The sequence below is a fragment of the Vicia villosa genome, linkage group LG3 (assembly GCF_029867415.1).
Source record: "Vicia villosa cultivar HV-30 ecotype Madison, WI linkage group LG3, Vvil1.0, whole genome shotgun sequence".
Classification (NCBI taxonomy): Eukaryota; Viridiplantae; Streptophyta; class Magnoliopsida; order Fabales; family Fabaceae; genus Vicia; species Vicia villosa.
In genome coordinates this window covers 208,176,808-208,198,252 of record NC_081182.1, presented here as the reverse complement: position 1 = coordinate 208,198,252, position 21,445 = coordinate 208,176,808, and the positions used below count along the sequence as shown (strand labels likewise).

At 31.0% G+C, this 21,445-nt stretch overlaps 1 long non-coding RNA gene and 1 pseudogene across 6 annotated transcripts; both read left to right on the top strand.

Moving 5' to 3' along the window:
• The window catches only part of LOC131659836 (serrate RNA effector molecule-like), a 119,430-nt pseudogene that overhangs the window by 50,460 nt on the left and 47,525 nt on the right, over positions 1-21,445 (top strand).
• On the top strand, positions 12,551-20,372 carry LOC131593411 (uncharacterized). Of its 6 annotated transcripts, none has more exons than XR_009280965.1 (10): positions 12,589-12,658; positions 13,480-13,583; positions 13,659-13,904; positions 15,722-15,840; positions 15,966-16,096; positions 16,631-16,721; positions 17,651-17,769; positions 17,892-18,021; positions 18,559-18,638; positions 19,577-20,372. It is a non-coding gene; the product is annotated as an uncharacterized LOC131593411 (long non-coding RNA). The 6 variants fall into 6 exon arrangements; XR_009280963.1 differs by having other exon boundaries at positions 13,659-14,154; XR_009280962.1 differs by having other exon boundaries at positions 13,659-15,840; positions 17,651-17,763.

Here is a 21,445-nt window from a genome sequence, read left to right as displayed (position 1 = left end):
CAATCAATCATCATCACCATCATTACAGAACATACATGTATTACACTAATCATCATCATCAAAAGTAAGAATATACATGTATTCACATCTTCCAAAACAATTCAATCATCATTGTACAATCCTCAACAATCATCACATAATCATGTTTTCAAAACACGTCTTATATTGTCACATCTCATCACATATGTCAACAATATATCATCCATCAAACGAACAAAGTATTTAAATCATACTCATATTATCACATGAAATATCTCATGAGTTCCATTACAAAATCAAACAAGATCATCATACGAATCATGTTTAAAACATAGCATGTATTGTCATATCTCATCATATATATGTACAATACATCATTCATCAAACAATAAATTCATAATTCAAAATTAATTGAAAGCTACACCTCATTTTATCATTTAAACTCATAGGTTATCTCATAAGGTCCATCATACTCGAAACGGCACTAAAAACGGAGTTACGGATCAAAAGTTACGCATCATTGAACTTTCGAAGAAAATCACAAAAACAGAATTTTTACACACAGAACCCATACGAGTATGGCACCTCCCATACGCTCCCATACGCGTATGGCCCAAACCCATACGCGTATCAGCCATCCCATACGCGAATCAACAGAACTAATTTTACACTGAGAATTTCCATACGAGTATGAACACACCCATACGCGTATGGCCTCATCCCATACGCTCCCATACGCGTATCACCAAATCTCATACGCATTTCACCAGTTTTCTCCAAAAATATGCAATTTCGCACCAGTACGTTTTCCACTCGTTTTCACTCATAACAGGCTACGATTTTAAGTCTAAAACACCATCTTTTTACACATTAACATATGGTATTCATCCAATTTCATCAATCTATTATCCTATGTCAGTTTTACACATTAAAACCTAACTTTCTATCCAATTATTGGAAACCCATAACTCAGATTCAGTGTTCCATGGAAGAACACAACAACACAACAATTGATATAATACCCACAACACAAACATCAATTAACATACAATTCTATATAGAATTCACAGAGGTATTCATCAATTATTCAACTTCTATTAAAATTATTCCAAAACCTAACTCTGACATATGATCAAATTGACTCAACAACACAACCAAACATGCACTATCATCCATAATTACAATAAGAGATGGTAATTGGAAGAGTCCCCCCTTACCTTAGCCAAAGATTCTTGATTGGTCTTCTTCCTCTTTGGTTCCTCTTTACGTTCCTCAGCTCTTCTCTTCCACTTCTCATTTTTCACGTTCTGACTCTATTTCCTTATTTTCTTTATTTTATGAAAACATAAAATATTTAGTAATGGGCTTACTCACTTAGCACCCCCATACTACTAATCTCACTATCCGGCCCAATGACCCTTAATCCATAATTCTCCAATAATTCAACAAAATACTAAATAATTCTAAATAATAATTTAATTTCCGATTAAATTAAAATTAGAAAATATGGGGTGTTACATTGTACAAACGAGTGACCCTCCCATAGCCTCCTCTTGGGCTTACAATGCAAGGACCCTGGATTGTCCCTCCCATAGCCTCCTCTTGGGCTTACAATGCAAGGACCCTCGGCTAGCCTCCTCTTGGGCTTCGTACAAGGACCCACGGGCTTCTTATAAGCATCCCTAATATCCAAAAACAAATACCCTAGGAGATTAGACATTTTTCATCTCTATGATAGGAGTATCTCTTCTATATCATCACAAACAATCAATCAATCAAACTTTTTGCCACAAGGCTGGCTAATCAATCAAATTTCTTTTTTTGCCACAAGGCTGGCTAATCAATCAAACCGTTTTGCCACCGTACTGGCTGATTAATCAAAGTTTTTGTCACAAGGCTGACTTCATTGAAACTTTTGCCACGAGGCTGGCTGATTAATCAAAACTTTTTGTCACAAGGCTGACTTCATTGAAAGTTTTTGCCACAAGGCTGGTTAAACAAACAAAAACATCTTTATCATTCTAAGCGCCATAAGTGGCATGGCCCAGGGCTTATAATGAAAAGATTTTCAAACAAAAAAACAAACAGATGTATGTGATGATATAGATTAGATACATCGAGCATTTAGATGACATTTGTCTATTTTCCTTTGCTTCCACTAGCATAAGTGGGAACTACGATTGCTCTGACTTTCTCAACATCCCTTTGAGAATACGTAGGCACAAGGTCGTATCCTTGGCGAGCAAAACAAAACAAAAAAAACCATTCAAACCTAAGGGATACAGATGCTCTGATTCCCTCTAAGGGATATGTATGCAGAGGATCGCGATGATCTTTGCGAGCATAATCAAACAAACACCTTAGGTCCCACCTCTTTCTCACAAGAACCCCCATAACAAGAATGGAATAAACAAAACAAAGAAACCTATAGAGTACTATAGATACGTTGGGTGCTAATACCTTCCCTTCGTATAACCAACCCTCTTACCTGGAATCTCTCCCCCACTTGTGCATTGCTTTTAGTTTCGGGCTTTGCACCTGTTTTTTTAGGTTATTGCAACTTTTTTCCTTTTCCTCCTTTGGAAACAATAAAAAGTTTGGTCGGTACAAAAGAAAAATCATTTTTTTGAGCACTCGAGCCCAAAGAAGGCATCAGGTGTCTCATCCCGAAAAAAGATACGATTTTTCCCCGCGACAGTATCTTAGGTCAAAAATTGGGGTATGACAGTTTCCACTGTTAATGCATATTCTGGATGAATTATGATTATATGTCAGGTGTTATTTGAAATGACCAAGTGTATTATATTTTATGGATAAATGCTATCGGTTTTAAAAGTTTTTTCTTTTAGCTTTTTTTTTAAAACGTCGATGTGACGCCCTTTTGAGTTATATGCATGCTTATTCTCTGATTATATGCTTATTATTTTATGGGGTTAAAAGGGGAGTTACATTAGTGGTATCAGAGCCTGGTTGACCAGTTGGTCAAGGTTATTAATGTCTTTTATCCTGTTGTATTTGATTCGTGTGTCTGACACGATCAATACTGTTTTGTCTGGTTGTTTGGTTGTTTAGGACGATGGCTATGGGAAGGAATGTTGACATTAATGTTGAGGCAATTATGAGGTGGACTGGTGCGATTAGACAAGCGCCTCAAGAGAATGTCGGTTATGGAGGAAAGGATGAGTTCCGTGCTTTTGGAGACTTTCAAAGGTGCAACCCGCCGATCTTTAAAGGAGGGTATGGACCGGACAAAGCACGTGCATGGATAAGAGAAATTGAGAAAATCTTTCAAGTCGTGAGTTGTACTGATGTACAGAAGGTACAGTTAGGTACTCACATGCTGACAAAAGAAGCTGACGTTTGGTGGAGTAATAGTGTGCGGAGATTTGAAAGAGAAGGAATTGAAGTTACTTAGACTCTTTTCCGTGATGCATTTTTGGGAAACTATTTTCCAGAAGATGTGCGTGGAAAGAAAGAAGTGAGGTTTCTACAGGTGAAACGAGAAGGAGGACAGTTCCGTGGGAAACCGTATGATAACAAGAAGGAAAAATCGGGTTTTGTCAATAAGCTAAGTGGGGGAGAGACTCCTACTCCACATAAGTGTTTCGGATGTGGTGTTAAAGGTCATCGTGTTTCTGAGTGTAAGAAAGAGGTCACTATTTGTTTCAAGTGTGGCAGGTCAGGTCACATCGTTGCTAATTGCAGAGCTGGTGCGAGGGTAACTTGTTACAACTGTGGTGAGCGAGGTCACATTCGTACCAAATGTGATAAGCCAAAGAAGGAGCAAGCGAAAGGAAAAGTGTTTGCGTCGTCTGGTGCTGAGACTACTTCTAAAGATAAGTTAATCTGAGGTACGTGCTTTATTATTGATAATGGTGCAACGCATTATTTTATTCTTTGGATTGTGCTATAAGATTGGATCTTGTTTTATCTGTTATGCATAGAAGTATAATTATTGATACAATTGATGTGGCCTTGTTTTTACTTCTTTCGCGTGTTTGAATTATCCATTGAGTATCTTTGGTAAAGATTTTGAGAATTGATTTAGTTTATTTTCCGTTGGACTAAGTTGATGAGAATTTTGGTGTGAATTGTTTGGAGTTGAATCAAGTAATTGTAACTTTAAGAGAGATTTTGAATCTTGGTGTTTTAAGTGATTTCGAGTGCAAGTTCTGGAGGAACACTATTATAGTTTAGTAACGGTGGTTTATGAATTTCATTATGATTGTCGATTGTCTATTAACAAATTGAGGACTTGATCACCCTTAATCTATTGTTGATAGGAGACGACATCATATTGAACGAGATAGACTTGTCTTACTAACTTGGTAGCGTGTAAAACGACTAAGGAGAGGTTGAAGAGTAGATTTGAGGAATTGTTGAGAAGAGGTTCATTATTAGAGTGTATGGTCGTAGAGTTACGCCTGTTTTGTCGAGTAAGAAGAAGGAAGGTTCTATGAGGTAATGTTTCTTGAGGATATTTGATTCTAAGAGGGACGATAATCATGTTGAACATTCAAGGATTGTGTTATCGGTGCTGAAAGAGAAGAAGGTTATGTAAAGCTTTCTGAATGTGGGTTTTGATTGGAAGAAGTGAATTTTCTTGGATATGGGATTTTAAGTTGAGGTGTGTTGATGCAGATATCGATAAGTAGTAGCTTACGCTTCAAGGTAACTTAACTTTCATAAGAGGAATTATTCGATCTATGTATTGGAGTTGTTTACCGTTGTGTTTGTTTTGGAATGTAAGAGACATTGTTTGTTTGGTTCAAGGTTTGATGTGTTGAGTGATCACAAGAGTTGAATATGAGGTAAACAAGACGAGTAGAATTTCGAAGGATTTAATCGTTGGCTTGAATTACCATCCTGGAAAAGTGAAGGTTGTGGCCGATGCATTGAGTAGGAAATAATTTTATAAGTTATGTTGAGGATTCAAGAATTGGAAATCGTTTGAACGATTTAGAGAATTGAGTTTGGTTGTGAAGCGACGTCTTCGTGTGTTAAGTTGGTATGTTGAAGCCTACTTGTGATTGTTTGACAAGATGATATTCATTAATCAAGGAAAAAGTGATGACTTTTGGATTGTCGAGAATGGTGTCACGAGATGTTGTGATCGAGTTTGTATTCTTGATGGTTCGAATTCGGACAAAGAGAATTTTGGATGAGGAACATCGTAATGATTTAAGTATTAATCATGGTGTTAATGATGTATCAAAATTTGAGGAAATGTGTAGTGGTAAGGTATGAAGAGGGATATACCGGAATTGTGTATTTGAGTTGGATTTGTTAGGAACCGTTTCGTTTGGTGCAACAATTATCTATTTTTTAGTGGAATTGAGATAATATCTATATGTATTTTTTTTCGAGGTTGCCGAGGCATCGTGTGATTGTGAAGTGAGTTGGGTCAGTGTGGATAGTCGACGAAATATGCTCGTTTTATTCCGATGAAGATGAATTATTCGATAAAGAGACTTGCTAAGTGGTGCGTCGAAAGGATTGTGTCTTTGCATGGTATTTTCTTCGGGTATTGGAATGACATCTTTTGAAGCTTTGTGTGGTCGTAAGTGTAGAACGTTTTGTATCATTATGAATCGAGAGAGACGGTGGATGTGGTTTTGGTGTTGAAATGGTTGTGTCGACTGAATTTTCGAGGACGAAAATATGTTAAGTGGGGGAGAGTTGTAACAGCCCGAATTTTATTATTTGGCTAATTAAATTAAATAAGGATTTATTTACTTAATTTGGACGAAGTTTGATAATTAATTGGATCGTCTGTGTTATTGAGAAACGTGTTCGGATTATTAAGTGAAGTTGGAATTTATTCGGTTAATCGAATAATTAATAAAGTAGATATGTAGAGAAATAATATTAGAATTAATATTATTATTGGATTGTATTTATTTGAGATAAAGTCGGATTTAATTGGATTAAACAGAAAGTATTATTAAGGGTAATAATATTATTTGTTGAAGCATAATTATTTATTTGACTACTCTATTTTATCAATTGAGCCTAGTTAGTTAGGAAGTGGAATTATATGGGTAAGCCCAATATGAATAATATAGTAAGGGTTGGAAGAGTAGAGATATCATAACTTTGTTCATTTGCAAAAGAAGAGGAGAAAGGAGACTAAGAGAAGAAGAAAGGGGAAGAACAACAAGGGGCAAAAGCTAGGGTTTGAAGCACATTGAAGAGGTAAGGGGGAGAATCCCTATTATTATGGGCTAGTATGATAAGAATAATGGGTAGATTAACATGTGTATGTTTGTTCTTAGTTGAAATTTATATAAAGTGTGGTTTAATTCTGTTTAGTATTGCTGAGTTCTGTTAATAAAAATTGAATTTGAGAAGAAATTGTTAAGATTCTGTGCATACTCGAAATGATTAGAAACGAGAGAAATGGCACTAGGGACAGCCGGCATAGCCCCATTGACGGGCGACATACATGCGACGGCTGCCAATGATGTGCATTAGAGTGTTGAGAGCTGCCGGTTAGCAATGCTAACTTATATATTTTAGAGCTGCCGGTCTACAATGATAACTTATATATTTACTGCTATAAATGTTTAAACTATGCGTTTTGTTTATAAATGTCAATGTTGTCAATTACTTTTGCAATTTGTGAATGTGCATATCATATATGGTGTTATTTTGTATAGAATGTTGTATGGATAATGATTAGAAACATTAGCAATTATAGAATTAATAAATAGTCCCGTTTGATCGAAATAGCCGAATTAAGCGGTATATTTAGTTGTCTGGAATTTGATGAAAATTTACGTGGTAGCTAAGTTTAATTAGTAGAGTAACATGGTAGTGCTAATTGGATGAAAACGTGATATTTACGGACCGACCGAAATATTGTGAATTTGAATACCTTTTATATTAAATAATGGCTTTAGAATAGAAAATGAATTAGAAACTTGAAACTTGTGTAGTGTAATTATTAATTGGTTGATTTAATTAATAATTATATTAATTTCAATGAGTGTAATTGATTGGAATATACTTGAAGTTGAATCAATTATTCGATTTGTAAGTAAATTACGGTACTTTGAGGATTCGTCCGTAACTGTGTTTTGGTTTGAATATGTATGTTAAGAATAATATATGTATATGCCATGATGTTGTGCTAATATTGATTCTCTGTGAGTATTTGGTTAATATTAATTCTAATGATTAATTGCTTGATGTTGGAAGTGTGTGTTCATGTATAATTGGCAAAATGAGAACTAACATGAGATAGTATAATTACTAGTGTTAATTGGATTGTGTGAATCGTAATTGATTAATTGGCCTCTTATATATGATGTGTATGTGTTGTGAACGGTGTGTACAATTGGTGGATAATTCATAGAGTTGAATTATTGTGATATGCGTAAAATTAAGATTGTAGAGATGATCTTAATTGCATATATTTGTGATATTGTACATACATTCATATCATAGTGTGCCTTGAAACATAGGTGGATTTTCTTTGAAACACAAGCAGGCTTGGATTCTAGAGTGAATCGGAAGCCATAAACTATATGTTTACAATTGGTGGACTTTGGTCTTGTCCGGATCAGAAGTGTGGCTTAGATTCTATAGATATGAATCGGAGGCCGGTGAAACTTAGAATTTCACATTGGTACCAGATGCATAGTGTCACATGTTTCATTGAGTCACATTAGAGTTATGTGATAGTTGATTATGTGCATTAGGTTGTCGTGATATGTCCATGATTGTGATAATTGATTATGTGCATTATGTTTTGTGATAAGTATACGAGTGAACAATTGATTATGTTCATTGACGTCATAATGCTATGTGTATGGATTTGGTAATTGATTATGTACACTTGGTGTTGTGGTGATATTTGTATTAATTGACAATGGAGAATGGGTGGCGTTTGAATGCGTAATTGGTTAAATGCGGGAATATATGATAATTATGGCTATGTGCATAATTGAGAATATAGTATTGAGATATTATACGCTTATACTAGTTGTACGTTTAAAGTATGTGATTATATTGATTACTATTAATTTACATGTTTAGGCAAGGTGTAATGTCTTCCTATAATTGTTGATTTAACCATTGTATCTTATTATACTTTCTTCATAATGGTTCGTATTCTCACCCTTATGTTTTAATGTTTCCCTCGTTTCGCGACATGCAGGCTTGACGATTAGTAGCTGGCGTGTGATCTAGTTGGAGTTTCTTCTGAGTTGCTTGGTAATTAAGTAGCGAGTCAATGCTCTGGTCATGTAACACTGGGTAGTTTAGATGTTGAACTCATGTTCTATTTGTTTATGTATTTTGTTATAACTTGTGAACTTGTTTAATTGGTTACTTGTTGTTGAGAGGCTTTAAGCCAAATATTATGATCATGGTATGGGACATGTATCATTTATATGAAACACATGAGTATTAGTTTCCGCTGTTAATGCATATTCTGGATGAATTATGATTATATGTCAGGTGTTATTTGAAATGACCAAGTGTATTATATTTTATGGATAAATGCTGTCGGTTTTAAAAGTTTTTTTCTTTTAGTTTTTTTTAAAAACGTCGATGTGACGCCCTTTTGAGTTATATGCATGCTTATTCTCTGATTAGCTTATTATTTTATGGGGTTAAAAGGGGTGTTACAAGGACGAACCCTAATTTGCATAAAAATTGAATTTTTTTGACAAAAAAGTAATGTAATTGAGGGTTTTGTTATTTTAGTTTAATTTAGTTGTGATTGTTGTGGTTTTAAATCAATGAGGAGGCTAGTGATAAAGTTCTGGAAATAGAGCAGAAGTACAACGAGATAAGGAAGCCGTTGTATGATCATCGCAATGATCTTATCAAGTCTATTCCTGATTTCTGGATAACTGCGGTGAGTTATTATCCGACGCGTATGCTTTAGTCTTGGTTTTGTTTTAAAGTTTGAATTATTGTGGAATTATTAAAATTGTTGTGGACCATATTTAGTTTTCCTTCTCCAATTCAAAACAACATAACTTTATGCTTTTTCTCCAATGCAAAGCAATCCTACTGGTAATTAATAATCCACTATTGATTCGCCATTCAAATTCTAAAGTATATTTTTGTGTTTCCAAAAATATCCTCTGCTTGCAGAGATACACATTAAAAAACAATTTTTTTTTTGTTAAAATTTGGTTTGTTCCGAAGATGCGTCTATGAAATATAGAATTATTTTAAAGTTTTTACAATTTAAAATATTTCTGTAGATGCACCTTCAAAAAATAACTAAATTTTAGCAAAAAAAACTATTTTTTAATGTGTATCTTCGAAAGTAAGGGGTATAAATGAAATTGTGCTAAATGCCAAAAAATATAAGGAGTGAATTGAGAGATTGTCTAAAATAAATCTATCTAAAATTCATCAAACCAAACGTTTATTATTTTTTTTTAAAGTGAAATTTCAAAGATGGAAATCAAAAACTGTTTTATAAAATTTAACATATCAAAGTACCCATTTTAAAAACCAATGGTTTAAACAAAAAACATCATGTAAAGAAAATTTCAAAATACCTTTTTTAAAATCAATTTCAAACTTTAATAAAATTGTGAATTTAAAAAATACTTATTGTTGGACTATACCAAACTTTGATAAAATAGTGAATATGAGAAAATCATCAATAATTTATTTTAGAAACACTCACTCACATTGTTCTTATACTGAATGGAATTTTATGATTAAGTCACACTTAATGTTTTATTAAATAGAATATTTCTTTTAGGATTATTATTATTTTACAAAAACTAATATAACAAAGAAATAATTTTAATTAGTAATAAACAATTCAATACAAATACTATTTTTTAATAAAACTATTGATCTCTAGGGATTACACCAACATTAGTATCACAAGCAACAAAGAATAAGTAGTGATTGTCCTCACTAGACATGCCAAAAAAGATATCCACATCTCTGGCACACTTAAACTCCTTTAGCAGTTTTATGTTCTCAAGACATCCCCTTATTAGCAGCATTTAATTTTGCACATGATAGTATGTGTGGCGTTTGAGAGATCCCCTAGTCCTACTTTAGGGACTCATTGCAGGCTCGTTTTGAAGAACTCTCCTCGTGCTTCCCTTGAGGAATTTTGATGGGTTTGATCCAATCATGAAAGCCTAAAAAACTCAGGTTAAATTATTTATCCCTTTCCAATACCTCATGCTTCAGGGACTGTGTATTGGGATAATTTTATCGGACTTTATAAATAAAGGTCCATAAGTATATTATATAATCCAATTTTCTAAACTCTGGGTGAACTACCACTACATGGTGATAAGCCGCTCTAAATGGGCTAAGAGGTTGAAATGGGAAGAAGTCACCCAATAATATGGCGACAGGCCGCCCTATTGGGCATGAACTGTTTAAGATGACCCATTCACTCACCATATATGGCTGACGAGGTATTCAATCACTAGTCGACTATAGTAATGAGTCATAGGGGAAATGTCTTCTCACGTTCCCACAGTGTTAACGAAAAATATAGGAAAATTGCCTTTATGACCATTCAACCAAGGCCCGGAAGCCTTCTATATATACCTCCTTTATTGAATGCAGAATGTAAACATTTTTTTAAGAATAAATAAATCTTTTGTATAGGAAAATATAGGAAAATTGCCTTTATGACCGTTCAATAACATTTTTTTTTATATAGATAAATCTTTTGTAGAAAATGATATATACTCATTCAAGAATATTTTGTATGAATACATTATTCTATAAAGTTTATTAGACTTTAAATGATCTATTATGAGAAACTTTACCCCATATAATTATCTCTTACCTATACAATTCACACAATTTAACCAACATACCCATGCATAAATAATTTATGTTTAAAAATTATCATATATATATATATATATATATATATATATATATATATATATATATATATATATATATATATATATATATATATATATATATTGAAGTTCTCCAATCCATATTGAAAGTTGAAAGAATTTGGGAAAATTTTATATACCAAAAATCTTACACCTAAATTCTCCAATACACTAAAATTCTCAGAAGTCTTTATACCAATTTCTTCACTATACTAAGACTTTCGCAACAAAGGTCTCTGGTCCTTATATGTCTAAAAAAAATTCAACTTCATTTTTTTTAAAAATTGAATTTAAAATAAGTACAACAAAATTGAGTTTAAACAATTATGAAAATTTGTCGTTTAAAGTTTTAGGCGACAACTTTTTAGGCGTGGAATATACTTTTTTCATCTATTGTAAAAACCGTGTCCTTTTAGAATAATCAATGGAATATACTTATAAGTTACCCGTAATGCAATTTTTTTCTTTTTGCTTTGTTTCAGACATAATATGGATCGAAGAATTTAGTAGCAAGACTTCTTAAAGTTATAAAGTATCGAAGAACTTGGTAGAAAGACTTCGGAGAGTTTTAGTGTATCGGAAAACATGATAGAAAGACTTCTGAGAGTTTTATTGTATCACAAAACTTGGTCGTTAGACTTGAAACAATTTTCTTTTTTGCCAGCATCAATTATGGGTGACAAATAGGCATGTCTGTCCTGTTTAAGCTCATCACACAAAAGTCAGCAAAAGAAAATAGGGCGATGTGGGACAGACTTTATTGAGGGTGCAGATCTAAAATCTTACCCCGTCCCATAAATAAATGAGTGTGGATGGGACGGACTCGCCGATATTGCACCTTTTAACCTAAAATTTACAATTTTTTAGATTAATATTCGCACCTGCAAAAACCTATAAAAAACGAAACGGGACCCCACATACATATTAAAGAGTGTGTACATAAAACCTTGACGCATCTCGTAAAAAACACGAACAATACAAACATGCCCAACAGACCGTGTGCCTGTTTTGACATCCCCAATTTCAATGCACCCTTTAAACCATTACTACCTTTCCAAAATAATTATTTCCAAACAATAAATTAAAAGCATTTTATTCATTTTTTTTAAAAAAATTCTTAAAAGAATATAAAATTTCAAAATAAAACAAAATCAGATTTCTTAACAAAATAACAATTATTTTATAATAGAAAAAACCTTCAAGTTTTCCGTAACATAAATTTCGAAAATGAACTATAAAAAAAAAATATTTGAAAAAAGAAAACTTTTCAAAATATCCCTTTTTTATAATATATAGTTTAAATAAAATTTAATAAAGATCACCTAAAATAAGATACAAATTAAAGACATTTTTATGTTTTTAAAAATATTTACCTTTCCCATATATAAATTCATGTAAAAACCTTTTCAAAAAGAATAAGTATCATAACAAAATATGGAAAAAGAAATTCATTTAATAAATTGTGATAATTTTCTAAAAAACCAATTTTAAAAAAAGAAAAAGTACTAAAATAAAAAAAATAATTATTATTGTTTGAAATTGTGAAATTTCTAAAATCATGAATAAATAATTAATTCCAAAATCATTCAAAAACCATTTTTAAAAAATTCATTCCCCTTTTCCATTAAAAAAATCACACACGTGTCACTCAGTCGGATTTCCCATTCCAAATAAAATAAAATCCTAATCATGGAAACAGATCCTCTCTGGAGTATATAAACAGATTCACACTAAACAACACAACATTCCATTCGCTTCTCTGACTCACCTCTCTCAAATTCTAGAGACAGAAACAAGCACAAATTCTAGAGAGAGAGAGAGCATAGGTATGTGTTTTCTTCAATTCTTGAATTCATTATAGTTTTTTTCGTTGATTATGATTATGAAGTTGAAGTTGTTTGAATTGTTTTTCGTTGAATTGAGTTCTTGTTGATTATTGATTTTCATTTCTTGCTTTGATTTTATGTTTTTTTGTGAAATTTATTTGAATTATGAACTTGATTTTTCGGTTTTGATGTTTTTGGTGATAGGGAGAGGTAATTGAATGCAATTATGAACTTATTATGTTTATGAATTTGTTTATACATGATGAGAGTAGTACTTGGTACCATCGCCATTCAGCAGATCAAATATTTTTAAGTGCGGAAATTTGTAATTAAATTAAATTATTTTAAGTACATAGTTATATTGATGTGAGTGTATGAAAAATTTACAATATTGATGTGAGTTACACATTTTCCTTTTTTATTTACTCCCTCCGGTTATTTTTTGCGCTATAATACTTCCATAGATATATTGATATTGATGTGAGTGTATGAAAAATTTACAATATTCTGTTAGTCTAATTTAAAAATTCTAATGGATTGACGTATTCAAGAATATGATATAAGTTTTATTAATTATTAGAGTTACACCGAGATTTTGTTTTGTTTGAATATTTTGGATATTGGAAAAATGAACGGTGAATAATGAATTCAATGTTTGGATTGGAGGGGTTAGTTTTTGATATAGCTTGGATTTAGTTTTCCATTTTGTTAATGTTAATATAGATTTTATTTGCTTAATTGTCTTGATTTTAATGTCTACCTTGAAAATTTCAAATTTCATAACTTTCAATTTAAAATGTTTGAAATATTCTTTAATGGAGATGGAGTAATAAGGAAACAAATGAGGATGAAATGAGGATGAAATTCCTATTTGATTGGAATGCGTCTATCATACATGGGATATGATATTATAAGCATTATGCAGGTTAGCATAGTTTGTTAAACTTTTTCATTCCATGTATATATGTTTTGTATGACTTTCTATTTTTGTTTCTTATAGGTTAATAAGGCAAAAGGATAAATAATCAATATATTAAAATGATGTTAGATTATCCTTCAGAAGCCTACGTTGATGCCAGGTATTAAAATGGCGGCTAAATCACCTATAACTTACAAAAAAAAGATGGGAAGTATCCTCATGTCTCTCATAAGTCTAATGGAGTATGCAAAAGACTGCTTTCGAAGATTGGGGTAACCAATGAAGTGGAACATTTAGATCTATCAAGTCAAATATCTTGTGATGGTGGTAAGCTTTAATAATTTACCATTTTGAACGCAAATCCACTTATTAGTTGATGTTTATGTCCCTTCTAGGCTCATATAATACAAGAAAAGCCACTTATTAATTGCACATGTTCGATATAAGTTTTTTTGTAAATAAAGAATCTTCAAAAGCATGTGACAATAAAGAACACCAAATTCTTTCCAATATAGATCCATATGAGGGGAAGAACGGTCCCTCATTCAATGGTTGTGCAGAGTCAGTAGTAGAAACGGTAAGCATCACCTTCTTTTCATGGATCATATTGATACAGATTATTTATCTTTAGGTATATTATGTTTTACATGCATGGCACCTTAGTGCATATAGCGATTTATCTGAGTGACAATTCAATCTTGCTATTACTAATGGTTGACACTTGACACCACTTGCACTGAATTGAACATTTGGCTTGACTTCTGATGCAAGTTTAGACATGTAAGAGTTGATATGTTTGATATTGTGTGCAATGTGTTTTAATCATGGAAATATGTGTTTATGTATATTCAGTAAAATATATGTTTTTAATAAATGTTTTGAATTATTTATGTTATTTCAATGTTATCACTTCATTAATTTTTTTAATTTGGATATTTATTCTAAGATTTAATTGTATGCATTTAGGAGCTCAGATTTTACTATTTAATGAAAATTTATTCATTGGAGATTACTTTGGCTACTTCCCTTGTATATTCTTAAAAAAGTAAATAGTGAACTGTCAATGTTCTCTTTACTTCACATTATTTGCAATGATGATTTTAATTTCAAGATTCTTTTCTACTTTATGTTCACGTAATGTTAGATTCAGATACGCTGTTAGCTTATTTTAACAGGCCTGACGATAACCTATTTGATGGAGGTACCCATTTGAAACCAATACTCATTAAAATATTTTATTTTATTCCAATATAAAAAAAACCTAATTGATGTGATCTTTGTATAGTTAATGGGGGGTAAATTAATACCCCTCTTGATCAATTGGACGCCAATAACTTTTCCAATTTCTAAACGCCTGACATGACATACTAGACTTCTATATAAATGAACCATGTCTTAATTTGTGGAAAAGTTATGCATCAAAATTATAAGTCGTTTGATAATTCCAATAAGTCATTAATACTATTTTCCTATTCTTTAATTAAGTATTTATTATACTTTCTTGTTTCCCTTCTTTAAATTTATCTTTCCCATAACTTTAATGAAAGACAATTTTGTAAAACCCTTTATAATTTATACTCCCTCCTTCCAATAAGGATTACATTTCTTATTATGTGTGAAAAAACAAAAACAACTTATTGTGTAAAAAAGAAAAATTATGAAGGAGTTTACAAAATTGTCTTTCACTATTGGTACGAGGAAGATAAACTTACATAATTCAAAGAAGAGTGGATAGAATTGGGAAAATAGTATTGATGGTTTATTGGTATTGTAAAACGGCCTCTAATTTGATACATAAATTTGTGATTTTGTTGATGGTAATATATATATATATTATTTGTTTAATTGTCTTGATTTAATGTGTGTCTTGAAAATTTTAAATTTCATAACTTTCAACAGAACAATCTTGATTATTCTTTAATGGATATGGTGTGATGTATTAAAGAAACAAATTAGGATGATAATTAATGTCTGATTAGAATGCATGTACCGTACATGGAATGTGTTTTTCAATAATCTGCCAACTACTATGTGATGATATGATATTATAAGCGTTATGTAGCACATTTATAGTTTGTGTGTGAACAATTTTTTTTCAATTCATGCACATATGTTTTGTATGACTTGTTGTTTTTGTTTCTTAGGTTAATAAGGGGGAGGAAAAAGGTCTGTAGATTGAAATGATGTTAAACTATCCATCTGAAGCCTAGCGTTGATACCAGCAGTGAAAATTTAGATCTATCAAGCCAAATAACTTTTAATGGTAGTAAGCTTTAATATTTTACCATTTTGAAAGCAAATCTACTACGTATTTGTGGATTTTTATGACTCTTCTAGGCTCAGATAATGCAAAAAAAGCCACTTATTAATTGCACATGTTTGATGTAGGTTTTTTTTTAAATAAATAATCTTCAAAGGAGGGTGATAATGAAGAAAACTAAATTCCTACAAATGTAGATGCATTTGAGGGGAAGAACTGTCTCTCATTCAATGGTTGTGCAGAGTCAGTAGTAGAAACGGTAAGGCATACCTTCATTTCATGGATCATATTAATACATATTATTTGTCTTAAGGTACATTATAATTTACATGCATGCAACATAGGTGCATATAACGATTTATTTGATTGAAAATTCTATCTAACTGTTTATAATGGTTGACACTTGACACCACTTGCACTTAATTGAACATTTAGCTTGACTTTTGATGCAAGTTTAGACATGTAAGAGTTGATATGCTTGATATTGTGTGCAATGTGTTTTAATCATGGAAATATATGTTTATGTATATTCAGTAAAATATATGTTTTTAATAAATGTTTTAAATTATTTATGTTATTTCAATGTTATCACTTCATTATTTTTTTTTGTTTTACATATTTATTCTAAGATTTAGTTGTATGCATTTAGGAGCTCATATTTTACTATTTAAAGAAAATTGATTCATTGGAGATTACTTTGGCTACTTGCCTTTTATATTCTTAAAAAAGAAAATAGTGAATTGTCAATGTTCTCTTTGCTTCACATTATTTGCAATGATGATTTTAATTTCAGGATCCTTTTCTAGTTTATGTTCGCGCAATGATAGACTCAAATGCGCTCTTAGCTTATTTTAACATGCCTGACGATAACCTATTTGATGGAGGTACCCATTTACTCATTAAAATATTTTATTTTATTCCAATATAAAAAAACATAATTGATGTGATCTCTGTATAGTTAATGGGGAGGAAATTAATACCCCCTCTTGATCAATTGGACGCCAATAACTTTTCCAATATCTAAACGCCTGACATGACATACTAGACTTCTATATGGATGAACCATGTCTTAATTTTTGGAAACGTTATGCATTAAAATTATAAGTCGTTTGATAATTCCATTAAGTCATTAATACTATTTTCCTATTCTTTACTTAAGTATTTATTATACTTTCTTGTTTCCCTTCTTTAAATTTATCTTTCCCATATCTTTAATGAAAGACAATTTTGTAAAACCCTTTATAATTTATACTCCCCCCGTCCAATAAGGATTACATTTCTTATTATGTGTGAAAAACAAAACAACTTATTGTGTAAAAAAGAAAAATTATGAAGGAGTTTACAAAATTGTCTTTCACTATTGGTACGTGGAAGATATACTTACATAATTCAAATAAGAGTGGATATAATTGGGAAAATAGTATTGATGGTTTATTGGTATTGTAAAACGGCCTCTAATTTGATACATAATTTTTTGATTTTGTTGATGGTAATATAGATATTATTTGTTTAATTGTCTTGATTTAATGTGTGTCTTGAAAATTTTAAATTTCATTACTTTCAACTGAACAATCTTGATTATTCTTTAATGGAGATGATGTGGTGTAATAAAGAAACAAATTAGGATGAAAACTAATGTCTGATTAGAATGCATGTACCGTACATGGAATGTGTTTTTCAATCATCTGCCAACTACTATGTGATGATATGATATTATAAGCGTTATGTAGCACAATTATAGTTTGTGTGTGAACAATTTTTTTTTCAATTCATGCACATATATTTTGTATGACTTGTTGTTTTTGTTTCTTAGGTTAATAAGGTGGAGAAAAAGGGTCTGTAGATTGAAATGATGTTAAGCTATCCATCTGAAGCCTAACGTTGATGCCAGCAGTGAAAATTTAGATTTATCAAGCCAAATATCTTGTAATGGTAGTAAGCTTTAATATTTTACCATTTTGAAAGCAAATCTACGTATTTGTGGATTTTTATGACTCTTCTAGGCTCAGATAATGCAAGAAAAGCCACTTATTAATTGCACATGTTCGATGTAGGTTTTTTTTAAATAAATATTCTTCAAAGGAGGGTGATAATGGAGAAAACTAAATTCCTAGAAATGTAGATGCATTTAAGGGGAAGAACGGTCTCTCATTCAATGGTTGTGCAGAGTCAGTAGTAGAAACGGTAAGGCATACCTTCATTTCATGGATCATATTAATACATATTATTTGTCTTAAGGTACATTATAATTTACATGCATGCAACATAAGTGCATATAACGATTTATTTGATTGAAAATTCTATCTAACTGTTTATAATGGTTGACACATGACACCACTTGCACTTAATTGAACATTTGGCTTGACTTTTGATGCAAGTTTAGACATGTAAGAGTTGATATGCTTGATATTGTGTGCAATGTGTTTTAATCATGGAAATATATGTTTATGTATATTCAGTAAAAATATACGTTTTTAATAGATGTTTTGAATTATTTATGTTATTTCAATGTTATCACTTCATTAATTTTTTTTTTGTTTTGGATATTTATTCTAAGATTTAGTTGTATGCATTTAGGAGCTCAGATTTTACTATTTAAATAAAATTGATTCATTGGAGATTTCTTTGGCTACTTCCCTTGTATATTCTTAAAATAGAAAATAGTGAACTGTCAATGTTCTCTTTGCTTCACTTTATTTGCAATGATGATTTTAATTTCAGGATCCTTTTCTAGTTTATGTTCGATTCATATGCGCTCTTAGCTTATTTTAACAGGCCTGACGATAACCTATTTGATGGAGGTACCCATTTGAAACCAATACTCATTAAAATATTTTATTTTATTTCAATATAAAAAAACATAATTGATGTGATCTCTGTATAGTTAATGGGGAGGAAATTAATACCCCTCTTGATCAAGTGTACGCCAATAACTTTTCCAATTTCTAAACGCCTAACATGACATACTAGACTTCTATATGGATGAACCATGTCTTGATTTGTGGAAAAGTTATGCATCAAAATTATAAGTCATTTGACAATTCCGATAAGTCATTAATACTATTTTCCTATTCTTAACTTTAGTATTTATTATACTTTCATGTTTCTGTTCTTTAAATTTATCTTTCTCGTATCTTTAATGAAAGACAATTTTGTAAAATCCTTTATAATTTATACTCCCTCCGTCCAATTAGGATTACATTTCTGATTATGTGTGAAAAATCAAAAACAACTTATCGTGTAAAAAAGAAAAATTATGAAGTAGTTTACAAAATTGTCTTTCACTATTGGTACGAGGAAGATAAACTTACATAATTCAAAGAAGAGCGGATATAATTGGGAAAATAGTATTTATGGTTTATTGGTATTGTAAAGCGGCCTCTAATTTGATACATAAATTTGTGATTTTGTTGATGGTAATATAGATATTATTTGTTTAATTGTCTTGATTTAATGTGTGTCTTGAAAATTTTAAATTTCATAACTTTCAACTGAACAATCTTGATTATTCTTTAATGGATATGGTGTGATGTATTAAAGAAACAAATTAGGATGAAAATTAATGTCTGATTAGAATGCATGTACCGTACATGGAATGTGTTTTTCAATCATCTGCCAACTACTATGTGATGATATGATATTATAAGCGTTATGTAGCACAATTATAGTTTGTGTGTGAACAATTTTTTTTTAATTCATGCACATATGTTTTGTATGACTTGTTGTTTTTGTTTCTTAGGTTAATAAGGTGGAGGAAAAGGGTCTGTAGATTGAAATGATGTTAAACTATCCTTCTGAAGCCTAGCGTTGATGCCAACAGTGAAAATTTAGATCTATCAAGCCAAATATCTTGTAATGGTAGTAAGCTTTAATACTTTACCATTTTCAAAGCAAATCTACATATTTGTGGATTTTTATGACTCTTCTAGGCTCAGATAATGCAAGAAAAGCCACTTATTAATTGCACATGTTCGATGTAGGTTTTTTTTTTTTTAAAAAATTCTTCCAAGGAGGGTGACAATGAAGAAAACAAAATGCCTAACACTGTACATGTTTGTTTTTTCTACTCTCTATGTGTGTTTCATATTTCTCTTCCTCCTCATGCTTATTAAAATTCATTGAATGATGATAATACTTGAACTACCGATTTATGCAGAAACCAAGTTTAAATTCGGTATCCACTAGATTAGAGCAAGCCAACAAGGCAATTTATGAGGTTCTCAGCACAACTTTGGTTATCGATAATTTTAAAATAGATTTCTTCTCTTCGGGATTAAGCCGACACACAACTGGATGCCTTTGTAGTTTGGTGTCCATTATGAATACAACAAATGATTATGATGGAATTTTCTTTGTTTTATGCTTTTATATAAAAATTGACGTATTCAAAAATATGATATAAGTTTTATTAATTATTAGGGTTACACATATATTTTGTTTTGTTTGAATATTTTGGATATTGGGAAAATAAACCGTGAATAATGAATTCAATGTTTGGATTGGAGGGGTTTAGTTTTCAATATAGCGAAACAAACGAGGATGAAAATTTCTTTTGGATTAGAATGCATCTACCATACATGGAATGTGTTTTTCAATCATCTTGATTTGAAAATACTTGTGTGCCAACTACTATGTGACGACATGATATTATAAGCATTACGTAAATTAGCATAGTTTGTGAATAATCAATTTTTTCATTTCATGTATATATGTTGACTTTCATTTTGTTTGTTTCTTAGGAGATTAATAAAGCAAAAGGACAAACTCTCAATATATTGAAATGATCAAAATCCTATCACTTACAAAAAATATGGGAAGTATCCTCATATCTCGCATAAGTCGAATAGAGTATGCAAAGGACCGTGTTTGAAGGTTGGAGTTACCAATGAAGTAGAAAATTTAAATCTATCAAGCTAAATATCTTTTGATGGTGGTAAGCTTTACTACTTTACCATTTTGAAAGCTAAATACCTTCTAGGCTTATATAATACAAGCAAAGTCACTTATTAATTGCACATGTTTGATATAGGGTTTTTTTTGCAAATAAAAATATTCAAAAGAGGGTGACAATGAAGAACACCAAATGTCTTCCAAAATAGATGCATATGAGGGGAAGAACGGTCTCTCATTCAACGGTATCTCATTCACTTATTAATTATACTCTCTTGTTTCCCTTCTTTCATACCATTCATGAAAGACAATTTTGTAAAATCCTTTATAATTTATATTTTCCAAACATTAATTATTACATTTCTTAATATGTGTGAAAAATTGAAAATAACTTATAATACATAACAAAGGGAGTATAAAATAGGCTAAATAGAACTCCTCCCTTTTTTATTATAAGTTGTTTTGGACTTTTCTCACTTATTAAGAAATGTAATAATTATTGTATAAAATATAAATCAAATATTACCTTTACTATTGTTTATTTATCATGCTTTCTTGTTTACCTTCTTTAAATTTATCTTTCACATATCTTTAATGAAAGACAATTTTGTAAAATCCTTTATAATTTATATTTTATACAATAATTATTACATTTCTTAATGTGTGAAAAATCAAAAAATAACTTATAATAAAATATTGAGGGAATATAAAATAGGCT